The following is a 15241-nucleotide window of genomic DNA, read 5'->3' as shown; positions in this document are numbered from 1 at the left end:
CATAACTTCAACTGTTGTAATTCATAACTGTGAGCTCTGAGGCAGCTGAGAGGCAGTGGCTCACCCCCTTGACCTACGCATAACGAATTCAGTCAGGAGAGCCGGGTCCTCACAGCACTCAACCATAGTCGTTCTCGAAAGGAATTGAGAGAACTTAATTCTGCTCATTCTGCTTATTCATACCTTAGTTTATTCCCCCAATAGTGTGAACTGCTTCACCAAGGCACGTCTTTAAAAAGGAGGATCAAATAATTAAAAAAAAACACAACAGAAGGGGAAATCAAAATGGCCAAGGACTCAAGAGAGTGTCCCCTGCTCTGCATCGGAGTCCCTTCTGTGTGCCCTTCCCAGCCCCACTGGCAAGCTCAGCCTCCTGATCTCCCAGGCTCACAGACTACCACCTCTGTCCCCTCGAACCCAGAACTCCTCTCAGTCCACGTCTGGTCAGTCACCCACCGTGAGAAGCTGCACACCTCCAGCCATCCCCTCATGTTCTGCACTTTTCTCCGTGATTCTGTCCCCTCTGTCTTGTCCCTCATGAAACTGTCACCAAAACCTCATTCTTCTCTCCTCGTACCTTCTTGTTGTAATAACTCCCCCCAGACACCCTTGAGAGTGATCCTTTCTCCCAGAGCCCTGGCACCCTGAGCCTGGGTCATGTCTACTGGGCCTCTGTGGTTGTTTTTAGATTGCACTCTCACCCACTTCCCTAAAGCTCCCAGCCTTGAATCTACATCACCGAACTAACTCATGCACTGTGCCTCACTGCAGTGGCCTCTACCCCAGCCACTGCCCAACAGTTTTGAACATCTGCTCAGAGTCTGCTGACACTCTGATGCTCATGGCTTAATTTTGGGAATTTTGATACATTTACCTGCTCTTCCAGCCCCTGTTGGATTCTCTTGGGTTCTCCACTGGCCCATCTCCACAACCTAGCCTCATGCTCCCACAGCCAGACTCAGTCCCCAGGTAAAGTGAAGTCCCAGATCACCAGCATCAGCATCACCTGAGGGCTTGTTAAGAATGCAAGATCTCAGACTTTGACCACAGACCTACTAACTCATATCTGAGACCGTGGGTGATTCTTATGCACAGGAAAGACTGGGAAAGCCCAGCTATGATCTATAGCTGGAACTTCTCCATGATCTCAACTTCCTGCCTCCTATTCTCTGATGAATACTTTTGTTTTTTCAAGTCATTCTCTCTAATACTTCATCATCAACAAGGCTTTGGGCACCATGGGAACCTCAGCTCCATTGGTTGAGCTAACCATCACCCTCACACACATGAAGCCCCCTCCCTTTGCCTTCTTGAGAGAGGCACACATACTAGTCCTAACCACTCCATAGAATATACTCTTTCAAATCCCATACTCTTCTCTTGCTTCTTTGCATCTGCTGGATGCCATCACAGCACTCAGTGTCATTAAATATAACACTCTACCTTTATTGTGCCTGTATCTAGGAAACCAAACATGCCTGGAGAAAACGCACATGACCCCTGTGATGGGTTTCATGTCAGCCATAACCACTTTGAGTGGCCAAACCTGCCTGGTAATCCCCCCATGCTCCTCTGGTACATTGAACCTCCCACTTTCCCATACAAATATCCCACATTGTCTCCTTCTTCCTCAGCCCCTAGCACATCTGCCTACATTGATGATCCTGCCCCCTACTTCACTGAGAAAATGGAAGCCATCAAAGAACAGATTCGTACCTCAATGTATGCATATTACCAGCATCACTTCCACATAGTCCTGTCTTGCCTATCTCACAAGAAGGTGAAGCCAGAAATGTCAGTAACACAGAATCGCATGGCATAAAACCCTGCACAGTTCTAATAATGAAGGATGAGAATCTGACTCTGGGCCTCCCAACAATCAATACAAATTATATACATGAACCATTCTGCTCATAAGTTTCTCTGCACAGCCATTTCCCAATCTCCAAAGCATAAGTCATGTGTACTTGTTTCACCTGCCAACAGGTCTCTGGATCCTGTATCTCACTCACACATTTTTCTGTGCAGGTGGATCTTGAAGACATATTCTTCTTGAAAAGTCTAGTTTATTTCAAACCTTCATTCTTCACCAAGGAATAATGGTGGCATTGATAACTGAAGAAAACCACTTCTAGCAAAAAGTGTTAATATGTGGCATATGTAAAAAATATTTTGGCAGGTTTTATGACGGAGGTAGAAATTGGTTCCTAAAATTCCTAATTGCAATGCTCTGTGAATCTTCAGGAGAATTTTGATTGCCACTGTGTTATTTTGTGTAGCTCCAAGAACTGAGAGGGCAGGCCTGTTGATATTTACAGAGATATGTAGTTCAGATTTAAGACTAAAATGGGGTTGAAGAATAGATTGAAGAATTTTTAAACTGGGGGCTCCTGTGTGGCTCAGTCAGTTAAGCTACCAACTCTTGGTTTCAGCTCAGGTCAGGATCTCAAGGTCATGATCTCAGGGTCATGAGATCAAGCCACTTGTTGGGCTCCACACAGAGCATGAAGCCTGATTAAGAGTCTCTCCCTCTCCGTCTGCCCCTCCTCCTGCTCACTCTCTCTCTCTCCCTAAATAAAAATAAATGAAACCTTTTTTAAAAAAGAATTTTTAAACAAATCATTCAAATATTAGCTGTGATTTTGTTGTCCTCTGGTAATACTTTTCTATTTCCTAAGAGATGATCAGCCATACTTCTTGGCTTCACCCTGAAGAGCTGACCTTGTGTTCCCCACTGACATTCCAAGAACTACCTTTCCCATCCATGTCAGTTTTCTCTGTGCTTGGAACATAGTCAACACATCTTTCTACTTGGCTCCCAGAAGGCTTTCTTCAAACATTATACTGGTGTGTGGGTTTTATTTTTTTCCCTGTTTCTTTGTATGTTTGTTTTAGTATTACAACAGAAGGCACAATTTAAGCCATGTAAGAAATAGGTAAAAATATATATATGTGTGTGTATGTATTTAAAACAAGAAGTCTTCAGATGAGAAATTAAAAAGCCACATAATAATTTTTTTCAATAACTAATCTATTTTCTCCTTTTAAATAAAGGGCAGGGGCTAATTCTGGAACAGTTACTTATCTCTTGCCATGTGTGATTACTAAGATGTTTTTCTCTTTGTTTAGGGACTACAATGTTCAGGAGACCCTCACACTGGCCTTCTCAGGCTGTGAGTCCTATTTTAAGTGCCCTCTAGAAAATGTTTATGTAGTGTCCTTCACAGAGGGCAAGAGGATCGATTAAAAAAGTCATATCTCTTCAATGGAGTTTTGAAATCAAGTGTGTAGAAAAATCCTATATCACATTCTGCCCCCAGGTCTTGTTCTAATTTAATCACATTCATAGGAAACAACAATATTGATTTCTATGGGCAGCTTGTAATAACTTCAGGTACATAGCATCACAAGGAATTGCAAGCCTAAGCAACATTGTGTAACTAATGACTGCACAAAAATAAAACACTGTATGGACATGTTAAGAGATATGCCAAAATCTAAAAAGATTAAATTGCTTCAAACCATACAATAAATACACACCTACTGCAAATAAGTATATTGGTTCTGAAAAAAATATGAGCTCTGTCTTCCCTTAAGCAAAAGTGATAAAATCGAACATTTGGGGGGGCCTAACAAGGACATTCCAAAACTTAATTAAAGAAGGCATATTTTTAAAAAAATCTTTTAAAACTTAATTTACAAGTTTTATTCCTCAATTCTGAACAGGCATACTTATATTTTATTCTACTTGATTATAAAATCTTACATTTATATTTTTTACTTATTTTTATTTATTTTTCTGAGCACTGTCTATAGTATAAGGATAACTGAATCAGGGACAAATCACACACTCTAGCAAGTCTGCTGGAACAAGATTTATATGTGTGATTATCAAACAGGTGCAATTTGTCCTACAGGGGACATTTAGCAATGTCTAGAGACATTTTTGTTGCCACAATTGTGGGTCAGGACCAGGGAGTTGATCCTGGAATCTGGTGGGTAGAGGCTAGGGATGCTGATAAATAGCCTACCCCCCGAAAGAAGAGCTAGTTAACTCAAATTGTCAATGGTGTTAAGGTTGAGACACCCTGATGGAAGTATTTCATGCCTTGGTATGCCTGAGTAGTATTCCATATTTTATTTATACCATATTTTGTTTATCCGCTCACCTGCTGATGGCCATTGGATTGTTTCCAGTATTTGGTTATTATCAGTAATGTTGCCACAAACATTTGTGAGCAAGTCTTTGCACACATATATGATTTCCTTTATGTTTGACAGGCAAACATTTTAAGTTTGATGAATTCCTATTTGTCAGCATTTTCTTATGGATTGTGCTTTTGCTTATGTATCTATTTGCTCTTTGCCCAATCTGCTCAAGATGATCCTCTCCTAGGTTTTCTTATAGAAGCTATAAACTTTTAGTTCTTACATTCAGGTCTATTAGCCATTTGGGGTTAATTTTTTTTAAAGATTTTATTTATTTAATTAAAAGAGAGAGAGCATGAACAGGAAGGAGGGGCAGAGGGAGAAGCAGATGCTCTATTGAGCAGGGATCCCAACTGCAGACATGATCTCAAGACTCTGGGATCATGACCAGAGCTGAAGGCAGACACTTAACTGACTGAGCTGCCCAGGTGCCCGAATGTTTTAAGTGTGTTATATAGTAAGGGTCAACATTCTTTTTTTTTTGCCTGATGTTATCCAATTTTGCCACCATGATTTATTGAAAAACCTATCTCTTTTCCACTGAATTATTTTGGTATCTCTGTCAGAAATCAACCATTTATTTTCATATTAACTATCATGTACATCTTTGTAAGTATATTTTAAACTCTATGCATCTGTACTCATATTTGATCTACCTTTAATTCTGAAACTTAATAACATCCACCATTTAGAGATCATAGTGTAGATTGTGGATAATCTATGGGAGGAAAAATCAGAAGCAATATCAATACTAATTCAGAACATTAAGAATTAAAAATATACTTTGGAACTTGGACTTTAACCTTTTGTTTAAAGTTAAATTATATTCTACTCTAGCACAATTTTACATTGAGAAAAATTTTTAGATTTATATTATTATTTCCTGTGTTTAGTTTCTTAGTTTCTTGGAAATTAGAGAAACCTGACACATATTCCATCTTATAATATATTCCACTTGCACTAAATGTTTCTCCAACAGTGAACTCAAAGTACGTGCACAAATGTCAGGTGCATTTTGTTTCTATCTGAAGTGAAAGCTAAGTGCTGTATGATCTCTGATTCTACCTCAAGTGAAGTGTAACCAGAAACGGAGAGAGAATTTGATGAAGAGTAAGAACATGGTGGATAGAGTCCCACAAACACCTTTCAATCACAGGGCCTTAGAACCTGTTCAAATCACAAACAAAAACCAAACCCTGTCAAATTGTATAAATTCATTGAGATGTCTGTTTTTCGACTTCTGCTCTTGATGGATGAGTCGGGTTCCATTTCCATACCATTGTCCTCTACGAATATGGACATCACACGCTTTCCTGTTTATTCAAGACTGAGTCACAGATAGGTCAAGAACAAACATATGTGGTTTCTAGCTTTTTAAGATAAGAAAAATCTTTCAACAACAATTTCACTTTTTTTAACAACAATTTCACTTTTTTGCCCTGCTAGACAGTATCATCTATAGTCCCTTTTTGTTCCCATAGATCCCCTTTCTTCATAGTCATCCTTTTTAAAGACATCCTTTTTAAAGACATAGGCATCCTTTGTTTTGCCAATCCCAACAGGGAATTAGATTAGAAGCCACACAGGTTTCCACATAAAGCAAAGCCCTAAAGTCCTCTAAAGCAAAACTGGTGTCTCATTTTTAAGAGCCATAGCTCAAAGCTTTGATCTTATTTAAAATCTACAGTCATTATGAAAATTATATTTCAGTATGTTAGGAGGTCAGGTTGGAACAGTCAGTCACTGACAAACAGTGACTAATGAGCACATTTAAGTCGCGTGGAACAAGCACAGCAGTGGAGGAGCACTGGGCAGAGCCTCCAGCAGCCCCTCTCAGGCTGCACATAACCAAGTCGATGGCCCTGCAGACCCCGCTGCCTTATCAGTAGGATAAGAGCAAGGTTTTCATCCTTCATCCACTAGAACCCCTGGCTTAGCAAGAAATTCACATTGCAGTAGCAATAAGCAAACCAAAGCTAATAATCAGAAGAAATACTCTTCTTGATGCTTACTGGCTGTGTTTTGCACATTGAGCTTACTTTTCACATTAGTCTTGGTACTGTCTTCATTTTTTTGACAAATTTTTGTACAAATTGATGTATTACTAAATACTTATAGCCATGACAGTTATATAGGTCAAGATAAATATTATAACTGCTATCACATTAGTTAACAAAGAGAAAGAAAAAAAAACCCAAAGAATATAAATTTTGACCCAAATAGAAGCTGTACAGACATCATTGCCTAACAAGTTGAGTAAAAATTATTTTCCATATAAATCAAGCATCTACTATGTCATAAATCAGAAACAACGAAATGTCAGGAATTCTGAAGCTAAGTGGTGTTATGAAAACAGTTTACTTCTGGGTTCCTTCAGTTTTAAATTACAGCAGTTATATGTGATTTCCCTCAGAGGATCCTTCTGTTCAAGGGATTATAAGTAAGAGAAAAGATGAATGCCAAATCTATGCTGATATAAATGCATATGCAAAAAGAAGCAAAACAATTTTAATTGCTTATATCATAAATTTAAGATGATAAAAGAACATTATGATTGGAATTCCACTCATATCTTCAGAATGAAATGCAACATACACTTATCTCTAAGACTGTGCACACATTTCAAGTTAATAAGAAGGCAGGCTTAAATTATTTTAAAAGCATTATTTGGCACCATCATAGAGTGCTTAAATGCTATTAATATGCAAATAAAAGTATACACATTTTAATAAATTTCTTTAAAAAAAACTTTTATGACAGACTTTTAAAATACAATTATGCTCCATGAAAATTACCAATACTTATTGCCAAAATATTGAAGGAATATTTGTCATGTTCATTTCTAAGGAACACAGACTACTTGAAATCTGCAGCTGCAAACATTCTAACATATTGATAGCATTAGTTCTACTCGTGGTTTTCAGCTGTGGTTGTACGTTAGTCCAGTCAAACAATCTATAGGCAGGGGTCTAGGCATGAGCATTTTAAAACTCTTTTTAGGTAATCCTAATTTTTTAACATTTTCTTTTGAAATAATTATGGATTCATATACTGCTTTGAAAAACACTACAAAGTTCTCATCTGTGTATCCACCCAGTTGCCCCCAATGGTAACATCTTATATCACTATTTCTTAATTCTTTGTTTTAGTCATCTTTAAAAAGAGCAGTGCTGCACAGGAAGTTACAAAGACAATACAGAGAAGCCCCATGTATCCTTGACCCACTTTGCCTTAGTAGTTACATTTCACCGAATTAAATGATTCTAATTTGTAGCAGGTTGAGAGCTATCAAGCTACTCCATAGAAAAGTATTTATTCAAAGGATCCTATCGGAAAGTATGAATGTGAAATCTATGATGAGGCAAATATATATGTAAAAAAAACTTCCATTATAAGTCAAAGGTGATTTAATATAGGCATTAATTTATATCTATTCTTACTGATTCAGAAAATACTCATACTAGTAAAATATGCATGTGGATTAAAAAGTGTATTGTAAAAGTAGTGTTTCTCATTCTACTCTAAGCAAAGTATATACAACTCCAGTGGAGTCCAAAAGACTCAAGCATGTTTGGGTAAAATTGATCACTTGGAAATTCTGGGCATGGCCACCTGAGCCAATGAGTGTCATAGATTTTGGTCTGGCCAATTCTGTCTTCAAGAACACAGACCACATTAGGTAAGAGAAGGTAATATTTCTTTAAAAAATCTATTTTGGCTTATCTATCCTGTTTTTGAGTGTATCACTTTCTATAGATCTTTTAGTTATTATTTTGGGTATTAAATTTTACATAAAGAACTTATTATAGATCCCTGGTGTCCACATTTTGCCATGTGAAGTGAAGGAAAATTATTCTTTCCACTTTATAATTTGTCTTAAATATTTTATCTACACACACAGAAAACCACATTAAACAAAGCAGTGATTTTAGGCTTCAGTTGTAAATAGAACTTAGAATCTAACTCAAGACAAGAAGGATATTTATATTGTACTTAGTTGCATTTTTATTCTTTGGTTTTTCTTTCTTCATTCCTGATTCCACAGCTTTAATTCCATTGTCATCTCATTTCTGATTTAAGAACTTCTTTTAGTTGCTCTTAACTAGGTTTCTGTGTCATTTTTTGAGCCTCAGGCCCCCAGACAATCCCAGCGTGGCTCTTGGCTGACCATGTGAGGTCCTGGAACTCAAGCAGTGGGGTCTGCACTTGACTCAAGAGACACTCCAAGGCAATAGAGCTTCTAAAACAGGACAGGGTTTCAAGTAAGCAGTTTCATAGTGATTACTTTCATCTATGAAGATTGACATCTTGGATGATTATTAAATCTGTGAGACCAACTGAAAGATTTCATAGTTATTTCAATAAACATTCAAGATCTAAGCCAAAGTGGAGCTAGGTGGCATTGGGGAATAAACAACATATAGAGATCTAGAAAACCAAAATGTCTATTTTGTTGATTTTGAAAAGAGTAAGGAGGCATTCCTGGCTCCCACTCTCATCCCCAGGAAGAATTTTGTTAGAGTCAACCCACACTGATTATCTGCTCTCTCCTGATTGTGAGTAATACATGAAAAGAATCACATACAGGGCCATTTTCAGAAAATAAAAGAATAATGTTATTAGCAAAATCTCCTTTGATTAAAAAAAGTACACGTCACTTGTCTGCATGTGGGATGAACATTGAGCATTTATGAACTATCAGGAAAGATACCTTTATTACTCTGCTCTCCAATCAAGGCTGGGAAGAGACAGAGAGAATGGTCAGGGATTTGAACTAAACTTTTTGTAAATGACCTTGGCCTTTTCTTCCTGCAAATACATCTCTTGATCTTGAGTAGAAGGTTGCTGACAGAAAGAATTGCAGGAGCTGTGAGCAGGGAGGCCTATGACCCTTACCTCACATGTCCCAAAGCTGGGCCCTCTGGCAGTATAGAGCCAACTACTGCTCAAAGCTCTGAGAGAGCCATGCAAACTGTCCAGGCCAGCCACATTAACAAAGGATGCTGAGTGTGGCTGCCCCCAGGAAGAGACACTGCCACCACATGATGTCTTCCATGCCATACCATGGTCCACACAGCATCTTGTGAACAGAAATGCAGGAAAAGGAGAGATACCAACAGACCTGCACAGGAAGGCACAAACGTACAAAGCAGAAACATCTTTTATTTTTTTCTGTTCATCTAATCTCTCTGAGGTGTGAAATCAACATTCAATTCTTAAAATATTTTGGTCATAATAAACAGTGATTTCTTTCCAATTGAGATTTGCATTACCGTGTATTTGCAGTAATGTTTTGTTTTAAAGTTGTACTGCAACGTATTCAGATAGAACACAGTCTATGAGAACATATACTGGGAGAACTTCCTATGAATTACTTTGAAATGAAGTTTAGTTCAGCGGGTACCAATTCTCACCCCTCCATATCATGGGAAACAGCTGTGTACATGTTCTTAGGGCAGTTTTCACACAGCTCACAGGAGCCAGGGTAGGCAAAAAGGACCTTGTCCTCCAAATACTGAAGTTCTGTATTCTCTTCACTGATTGTTGCTTTTTTTTTTTTAATTTTTATTTATTTATTATAGTCACACACAGAGAGAGAGAGAGGGTCAGAGACATAGGCAGAGGGAGAAGCAGGCTCCATGCACCGGGAGCCCGACCTGGGACTCGATCTCGGGTCTCCAGGATCGCGCCCCGGGCCAAAGGCAGGCGCTAAACTGCTGCGCCACCCAGGGATCCCCTGATTGTTGCTTCTGATCACAAGGGTCAGACAAATAGGCAGATGGCCACTGTTGTTGCACCCCCCTGCATTGCTGCAAGCTCTTCCCCCTCTGACTGAAGTGACTTCCAGGGATTTAAATGGATGGTGTCTTCCCACCCCTTCTTTGTTCTCTTTTTCCCCCTTTGAGAGACAGATATTGAAGATTAGGACATTCAGAAACAATTGCATATACAGGGAAAATTAGAAAGCCATTACACATGCCCAAGGGAAGGTGTAGGCTCAGAGAAGACTTGAGGAGATCTTAAGTTTACACCTCAGGCTGATTCTCAGTACAGAGAACATACTACAGTGTTCTAAAATGGACACTCCCCTGCATAAAACAAAGCCAGCAAACCGTGAAGAAGGTGGAGAATCTGGCTTCTAAAGTTATCACATTATTTTATTCAAATGTTCAGTTTTCAACAACAACAAAAATAAGCACAAGGCATGCCAATAAACTGGAAAAGTATAACCCATTCAAAGGAAAAAGATAAAGCAACAGAAACTGTCCCTGAAAAAGACTGATGGTCTTTTTTGACTGATACTAGACAAAGACTTAAAATAATAGTCTTTGGGTTGGGTGGAGGGAAGAATAGGGAATTATTGTCCAATGAACATAAATTTTCAGTTTTGCAAGATGAAAAGAGCTCTAAAGATGGATGGTGGGGAATAAGAATGAATTCTTTAATTAAAATTATCGAATGCTGTGTCAGCTTCTAAACTAATGGCCAAGACTTGAAGAACCCAGTGGATCCACATGGCTTGATTATCAGTGGAGCCATTATAGGTGGGACCGCTGCAGACATCAGAATGTCTGCTAACAGAATTTCTGATGCATTTTTGTCACAGCAGTTACCTGCATTTGTTTGGGTAAAGTACAAAAATTGGCAATCTCATAACAGAAGGTGTCTTGGCTTTTTCAGTGTTCTCCTTAGTGAACCCAACACCTCGGGGACGGGAATGGGTGTAAAACAGGACTCAGGAGTACAGAAAGACCCAAGAATCAGAGGATAGGAAGTGGACTGGAAGTTGTTCAGATTCTATTATGTATGTAGTGTCAGGTCAGCAAAACTCTAAAACAATAAGTTTAGTAAATGTGCAATTTATATAGGAATTTCCCAAATTGAATATTACTGCTAGGGAGATTTTATAGCTAATACACTGAACGTTAGAAAAGCAAACCAAAATATACAAATCCCTTCTCATTCCTTCACATCCTGGGGATTTTTAATGGCTTAGCTGCTAAATGTTCATAAGACAAATTCGACAGCTTTATTGACTTTCACAGATTCCTTAACTTAACAAAACAAAACAAACATAAACAAATAACAAAAGCAGAGACCAGGCAAGGGTGAAGGGAAGCTAAGAATACTGTTACTGACAGAAATACTGTTGAAGCTTTGAAAGAATTCTGACTCATACCATCTGTGAATATTATAATATAAAAACATCAAAGTAATTAATGCAATTTAAAATTCAGGAAGAACAAAATTGTCTTGTTAGGGCAGCTAGCTTATGGTACTCACAAAAAGAGTCCGTGAGTTTTTCTTGAGTACTTTGAATTCCCATTGATATTCCTTCCCCATTCAGGCACTTTCTACTTTAAAAATTTCATGGGAAATTTCTAACAATGGACCTGTCATTTTTTGCACATTACTCTACATTCTCACTAAGGGTCTCACCTACCCTATGAATCAAATATAAAGAGGCTTTCTAGGATACTAAATTAGACCTTGAAGTTCATCAATCAGGTGCCATTTTGGTCATTCTATCCATGGGTTGCAGCACAGTGACAGGAAACTGGCACAGCCATACATCTCCAATCGTCAGGGGGTCAGTCACTGCACGAGATTTAATGTCACCCACAGTTAAAAAGCAATCCCAGAAACTTCCCTGAAATAAAGAGAAGGGAAGCACTGAGCGACATCATATCTATAAAACTGCTTTCCTGAAAGGTAGACTAGCAACTAGAATATGAGATATTTTTCTTTCTTTTGAGATCACTACCTTTTATCAGGCTATTTGAAAGAATCAAGCAAGGACAGAACCATGTTACATTTCCCGAAGTGCACAACAGGTGAGTTTCATTCAGTTCATGAGAATATTGACAAGTTGGATTGCACATTAATATGACTCTCATACACTTTATTGTTTTATTGGTGAAAAGATAGCTCCTAAAGAACTTTAAGTGACCTGCACAATGAAAAAGATTATATCTGATCTTCACTGTAGTTTAAATCATGGATGTGTGGGGAGATTAATTCTAACAATGGCTAAGCGTGGGAAAGTTTTCTGTGGAGCAGTTGAGTTAGACTACCTCAGAGCTGGTTTATTCTGACTCACTGGAGCCTGTTTTATTAGCCCATAAGGTGGCTAATAATTAGCTGATCCTTGTTTGCCCTTGAAGACTCAGTCCAAAAAATGTGCAGTTTAGTAAGTTAATTGAAGTTTATGATTTGATTGGGATGCAAATAATAAAATTTACTCATAATATTCTGAAAATTTCTCTAGGTTTTTTTTTTGTGAAATTACACCCATTTTTCAATTTTGCAACATTTCATAATACTTTAAAAAGGTATTTCTTGAGTCCACAGTGAGTCTTTCACAACCCATCCCTAATACGAGAAAGAAAAAAAAAAAGGTTTTTTAATGGAAAAGAAAACAGACCTTGATTTTTCACATAAGGTAAAAAAAAAAAAAAAAAAAAAAAAAAATATATATATATATATATATATATATATATATATATATATATATATCAGAAGCACATCTGCTGTGCTGGTTTTCATGTGCCCAAGAGGAAAAACAAAAATAAAGACCATGTCAAGAAAACTATTGCCACTATAGGGTCTGTCATTCATGATTTGTAAATGTATCTCCCGCAAAGTGAGGGCAAAATCCCCTTTCTCGCAGCTGCCTATAAATAATTCACATTTTTGTCAAAAGACTCTCCTTTAAGAAATGTAGAAAATTGATTCTGATGGGAAAAGGAAATATAACTCATGAGGGAATGGAAGAGAAAATACACAGGGATGATTTATCCTGTCACATTTTATGTCTCGATATCTAGTGCATCGAGGAGATGCATGCCTGATGATGAATAAAGACAGGCCGACAAAAGCATGGACATCTCTTCTTGGATGCATGAAGCTGTGACTCTGAGAACCTAACCCCGTATCAGAGTGTCTTCCACTATTTACTCCCCTGAAAGAGACATGTACATTGATTAGAGCCCATGTTCCACCTAGACTAACCCTCTTGCATACAGACGAGTAAACTGAATCCTAGAAAAAAATGAATTCACCTGAATTTACAAAACTAGCGAACTTTGTCACATGGATGGTTGAAGACTCCCAAAAATTATTGTACGATTGCTTGAGTCTGATCAACTAAGTTCTGCAAGGAGTCCAATTCGTCTCCCATATTTCAAATGAAAAATATCAGAATGGAGCTAGAATACACACACGAGAGCTGTTGTAAATGCCACCTGAGTATTTCTCTGGGCCTTTTTTTTTTTTTTTTTTAATGATAATATTCCCAGTATCTTACCAAAGCCTTCCCAGTCTCTGACCGAGGTCTCTGAGGCCACTGGGAGCTGCCTGTGTTTCTCCACTGGGCAAATTATCCTCATGGTGTTACACCTCCTCGGTGTCTGCTGAGATAGATACATCATCATCAGTACATGACTCCCCACTCACCTCCCTGGTTAGGATGGTACCCCGTTCCCTCCACATTCTCTATCCTCTTTCCTTGATTTTGCTCCATAACCTCTGACTTCCAACATTCTACAGTTTTACTAATTTGTGGCCTATGCAGTATTCCACACAAAACTGCAAGTTTCATGAGGACAGGATTTTCTTTCTTATGCCTTTGTTGATAGCCCAGAGCCTAGAAAGTGCCTGCTGCACCATAAGCCTTGTATGAATTTTTGTTGAATAATGTTGAGTGCTGTGGGAATTCTGCTGTGGTTCATACCTGGAAGTTTCTTGTCTGGGGAAGGTACCTGCAACACCCTCGGCCACTGTGAGGTCAAGGTCCGCATGTATAAAAAAGCATCATGTCAACAATACCATGCCTTCCCCGTCTCTCCTTCCAAAATCCCTCATATGCTCCTGGATGAGAAAGACTCATTCTTATGTCATCAAGCATCTTCCCAACTTTATTAAAGCTCCAAACATGAGCATCTACTCTTCCTTCTCTTTGCATTTCTGCTAAAAAAAAAAAAAAAAAAACCTCCCATTTTGAAGGAGTAGGTGCCAAGGTGTAGCCTGAATGGGAGAGAATTTAGAAAGCAACCAGAGAACAGGGAATGAAGAATACACTGGTTAATCTATTAAAGTATTATATTTCTGCATGAGGAGTGCAAAACGAAGTGTTTTTTAAGCAGCTGTACATTTCAAGGGTTCTCTATTGAATAAGCAGGACCTGAAGGCCACAGTAAAGCCTAGACCTCATGTTCACTTACCATTCTTAACTTTATACTTAAAATTAGGGCCATTCTTGCAGATAATCAGCTTCCAACAATTCTTTTTTTTTTTTTTTTTTTTTTGGAGGAAATGTCTTTGTAAACTTGACCTTGTTATTATCAAACAGAAAACAAATCACAACTTAATACAGAGAATTTTTATTCAAAGGGATATTGCCTAAAGAGGAAAGAAGCTGTTGCAATGATGAGAGGGGTCTATCCAAACAGCCAGAATCTCTGGCCAGAAAATCTGGAAACATCTCCTCCAGGGGGTAGGACCAAAAAAAAAAAAAAAAAAAAAGCTTTTCTTATATGGGGAGGAAAGAACAGGCCAGAAAGAAACAGGTATGGAAATGTGAGGTAAAGAGTAGAGTAATTCGATGCTGAGACCAGCATGGACTCTGGAGACCTTGTTCAGAGCCTGGGGGAAGGAGAAGGGTATCAGCAAATTTGATTAGTTAGTGTGTTGTTCTGACTCATCAGCGGGGAAGAGCAGTTCAGTCAATTATTTACAAACCAAAGAATGGGAGCTTAGAGGGTCTGTGTCTGGCCCTGTCACAGGTACTAGACAAGGGGGCCTCTGCAAGTGAGTCCTAGCTGACCCGTCAGTGGAAGGAGAGGGTCTCTGCAGTGAGCCCGTCTCGGAGCACAAAGGGTTTCTAATTCCTGCGGTCTTCCTAGATCTCAGGACTCTGTGAAGTTCTATGTTGTCAGTATCAATACCTGAGCAGAAATCACACGTGAAAGAGCTGAAGACCCTTACTCAGTGAAGAGTCTGTATTAGTTTCCAAGCTTCTGATGACTATGGA

The sequence above is a fragment of the Nyctereutes procyonoides genome, unplaced genomic scaffold (assembly GCF_905146905.1).
Source record: "Nyctereutes procyonoides isolate TBG_1078 unplaced genomic scaffold, NYPRO_anot_genome, whole genome shotgun sequence".
In the NCBI taxonomy this organism is placed as follows: domain Eukaryota; kingdom Metazoa; phylum Chordata; class Mammalia; order Carnivora; family Canidae; genus Nyctereutes; species Nyctereutes procyonoides.
Note: the sequence above shows the minus strand (reverse complement) of the source record.